We start from the raw sequence: 4334 nt of genomic DNA, 5'->3' as shown, positions 1-4334 counted from the left end.
ACCTTCTGCTGGACAGTCTCCACTGCGGACTTTTTCCTTCTGTCCCCTTCCTCGCCAGCAGAGAAAGGCCACCCCAGCCCACCCCAGAGGCAGCTGTGTCTCAGGGCTCTGCAAACTGCATCCATTAAGCCCCTTCTCATTTGGGGGATGATTCAGGACAATTTCCCAAAGAAAGGAAGAAAATTTGCTGCAGGTCAAACGAGTGTGAAAATATCCCAAATCTGAGATTGTTAAATTAACATTGGAGAATTAAAGAGAAAATGGGGCAAAATCTGAAAAGGAGACTAGAGAAAGTGTCAATAATTGCTCCACCAGCACCGACCCCTCATGGAGCCCTTGCTGCTTTTACAGCTGAGAGGAGACTTCCTCTCTCTGATGCCTGGCCATGGTGGAACTGGTGACCCAGTGAAGCTGACTCGAGGCTGATGCAAGCTAAGCAAAGCTGAACCAGCTGCCCAGGGTACGGGGTTGGAAGTCAAAATGGGGGGTGGGCCTGGGTTCCCCTACATCAGTGGTACGGGGACAGGCAGCTGTTTCCAGATCGGACACTCGGGGCCCACAAGTGACCTGCTGCCTGACACCAGCTCCTGGACTTGCCTGTTGGGCAGGAGCCCCCCCCAGCCCCTCCCCCACTGTACCCCCTAATCTCCACTCCCCTCCCCGAGCTGGGGGAGAACCCAGGAGTCCTGGCTCCTAGCCCTGCCCACCCCCGTATTTCCATAGGGCCCCACCCAACGCCCCCCCCATCCTACATCAGCTTCAAGTTGAGAATCATTTCCCATTCCTGCACTGTGGGAGGGGAGACTTTTAAACGCGCTCTCTGTGCGACTGCACATGGCTAAGCAAAGAGAACAAACCCCAAATCCCCCCCGTGCTTTGGGAGCCAGGTTTGCGGTGGGAATTCTGTAGTTCAGATGACTTCACACCTGGTCATTGTGATTCTTTACCAGTTTCTCTGGCATTGGGGGATTTGTTTCACTGATGGCTGAGTGGTTAAGGTGTGGGAGTGGAAATGCAATAGGTTTCCTCTGCGCAGGTTTGAATCCTGCTCACAGTGAGGTCTGTGTTTTAGCCAGTCTATCACCTGGGCAACACCTCTGTACAACCCCCTGAGACACTCTCAAGTCTCTCCCCACCCCAAGTAAATCCTGTTCTGCTCCTTTCATAGAGATCCCTGGGGCACCACCTCACACTGTGTCCCTGAGGGGTCAGGCAAACTCTCAGCACCTGACGCCTCTGCCACTCACCTGGTGCCCCATGGATCAGCCAAAGTCCTGGTTCTGCTCCTCTCTCTAGAGTACGAAGGAAGCCAAGTCAGCGACTCCATGGGAGCTATGGGGCTGCAGAACCAACAGAGAAAAAATAGGTGCTCAGCACCCACTGGCAGCCAGCTCCTCCCCCGCCCACTACAGGCCTTGCTGACAAGCTCCTCCTCTTCCCCTTCAGCACCTCCCACTTGCCAGTGATCAGCTGTTCAGTGGGGTGCAGGAGGCACTGGGTGGAGGGGGAGGAGCAGGGACGGGAAGAGGTGGGGGTGGTTGAGGAATGGGGCAGGAAGTTGCAGGATGGGAAGAGATGGGACAGGGGTGGGGACTTGGGGGAAGGGGTGGAGTGGGGGCAGGGCCTGGGGACAAAAAGGGGGATTTGTCCTTGATCCCAGACCCCTCTAGGGCCGGCTCTGAAGGAAAACGCTGACTATGACAGTGACAATACAACTGACCAGCATTGCGGGGGAGGCTGAGGGAGATCCGCACTCATCAGGTCTCTTCTCTCCCCCACGGTGAGCCAGACACTGCTCTCTCCTGGCTCTCACTCTAGCAGCTGGATGCCAAGGAGCCATTTCCCCACAGGAAGTGCATTGAGTGCCCCTGTGGTGCTGGGGGGGCTGGCGCTGCTGCTGCCTGTGGGGCTGGCAGGGGGGCTGATGTCTGCACAGACTCTCAGCTGCCAGGCCGGAGGGGGCACTTGGGACCTTACCAGAGTGGCTCAGTGAAGATGGGAGGTTGACAGAGCAACACAGACGCTCTCCAGAGCACGGAGCAGCATCCGCCCATGCAGCCAGGCAATGAGCACTTCCCACAGCCTGGAGCCGAGGGGGAGGCAGCAGCTGCTGTTCCAGCTGCTCGGGGACAGGCCCTGTCAGCGAACAGCCACTTCTTACTCACCACAGCTAATGGTGCCAGGTTCCTCCGGTGGGGGTATGAAGCAGCCATTTGTTTTCCTCTCCTTTTTGTGTGCAGCCGCTTACAAAAACATCCCAGACAGAGAAGCAACAGGCCAAAATGCTGTCCTGCAGCTGCCAAAGTAGCTCAGTTGGGAGAGCGTTAGACTGAAGCTCTAAAGGTCCCTGATTCAATCCCAGGCTTTGGCAGGCCCTTTCGTTCCTCTTTGTGCAGGGGTGGCTTGTTTTCTGGGAGCACAGCAGTGCTTGCACCCAAGATAAGTTACTGATCTAGGGCTCTGCAGTAGGAAAACATAGAATGGGCTTCTGCCCCTAGTTGGTCCACCTGACCTTTAATGATGAGAGCTGTCTTTCCCAATATGGTAGGAAGAAAGTAAGGTAGGGCAGCCCTCAGGAATGGTACCAGAGGGCTACTAGGCAGGGATTGGGGATGAAACTCCTTTGTGCAGCTGAGCAATGGCAGTACCAGGGAAGGGGCATCTAGTAAAAGTGACCCAGCACACCTCTCCTCCTCTGGGCACCTAGAGCAGAGGTAGGCTGGTGCTGATGGCTCCTAAGGGAAGGCTTAAGATGCCTACAGAGCAACTGAGGTCAGGGCTAGAGAGGGCAGGACCATGTCTATGTGTGGCCTTCAGACAGGCACAAAAACACTCAGCCAGCCTGCTCCTGCCATGCCAACCACTCACTGAAGGTCACCAGCATACATGGGGGCGGCTGCTGATGCTCTGTGGCCAACATCACAAGATGGTAGGAAAGCAGGGCCAGCCCCCATGGTGGGGCCTCTGACTGGTTCCACTCAAGGTGCTCATTTTTGCAGTGGCGCAGGAGATTTTTCCCCAAGAGGCTTTTTCCCAGCTGGTGAGAGGCAGAGAAACACCCAGGCTCCCAAGGTGCTATTTACCAACCCCCTCAAGCACAGGAACTGGCGCACATTTGGAAGAGGGAAACTGCTCTACACACTAGCCCGGGCAGCCGCCCATTTTCTTTGGCAAGTCAGGAATGGCAAAGGCTAGACTGGAAGCACCTGGGACTTCTGCCCCAGCCTTTGGGACAACCATCCCCCAACTCCTTCCCAGGGCTCTGGCTGAAGCCAGAGCATTGGCCTGAGCCGCCAAGAAGAGGTTCCAGCCCTGAAGGGAGCAGGACTTTTAGCCCAAAGGTAAAACTGGACAAGCACAACCACGAAGGGACTCAAACCCTCAATCCCCTGATCCAAAGTCAGATGCCTTATCCCTTAGGCCACATAAGAAAAGGTTCTCCAGGCACTTCTTTGGAAAAGACAGACACTGATACATCTGACAAAGTGGGGATTCATCCACGGAAGCTCATGCTCTAATATGTCTGTTAGTCTATAAGGTGCAACACGACTCTTTGCTGCTTTTGCAGACACTGTGTTTCTCAGGTCAGCTACTGAGAGGGGCCGAGTCTCTCTGAGCACAAGAAGTTGAGTTCCCAGTGAGATGTGAGACTTAATTCTCTGGAGCCGGGTGCAGGGCTTTGGCAGGGGGTCTCAGGCATGAGGGATTGTGGTGCAGCAGATGGACCAACTGCCTAGGTGCGGAGATTTAATCTCACTGAGGAGGAGGAGGAGGAATCCTGCTGATAGGCAGTGTCCAGGACCGGTGCAACCACTAAGGGAACTAGTTGGCCGCCTAGGGTGCCAAGTGGTTGGGGGCACCAAAAAGCACACTCAGAGGAGGAAGTAGAGTTGAGGTGAGCTGGGGCAGGGGGCTGGGGGGAGGTGCGGGGGGAGGGCTGCCTGCAACAAGTAATGGGGGGATGTGTGTGCAGGTGAACCGCACCCTGTCCCAGCTCATCACTGCTCCATCTTCTCCCCTGAGCACGCCGCCCCTACTCTAATTCTCCTCCCCTCCCAGGCTTGCTGCACTAAACAGCTGATTGGCACCACAAGCCTGGGAGGCAGGAGAAGTGGAGCAGTGCCAGCGTGCTCAGGGGAGAAGGCGGAGCAGTGGGGAGCTGGGGTGGGGAGCTGCTGCAGCGGGGGTGCCTGGCTCTTCCCCATCGCCCCTGCCCCTGCTCTGCCCCAGTCCCGCCCTCCCGCCCCTGCACTCACTGCATGGTAAGTGGAGTGACCCAGCCCCAGCCTGGTCCACTCCCCTAGTTCCCAGCCATGCAGCCAGTGAGTGCTGTG

At 56.5% G+C, this 4334-nt stretch overlaps 1 non-coding gene across 1 annotated transcript; it reads left to right on the top strand.

The window, feature by feature from the left end:
- The first annotated feature begins 2298 nt into the window (after positions 1 to 2298).
- Positions 2299 to 2371, top strand: TRNAF-GAA (transfer RNA phenylalanine (anticodon GAA)). The gene has a single exon. It is a non-coding gene; the product is annotated as a tRNA-Phe (tRNA).
- The last annotated feature ends 1963 nt before the right edge of the window (positions 2372 to 4334 follow it).

This window comes from Gopherus flavomarginatus, chromosome 9 (genome assembly GCF_025201925.1).
Source record: "Gopherus flavomarginatus isolate rGopFla2 chromosome 9, rGopFla2.mat.asm, whole genome shotgun sequence".
Lineage (NCBI taxonomy): Eukaryota > Metazoa > Chordata > Testudines > Testudinidae > Gopherus > Gopherus flavomarginatus.
Note: the sequence above shows the minus strand (reverse complement) of the source record. Positions and strands in the feature narration are given on the sequence as shown.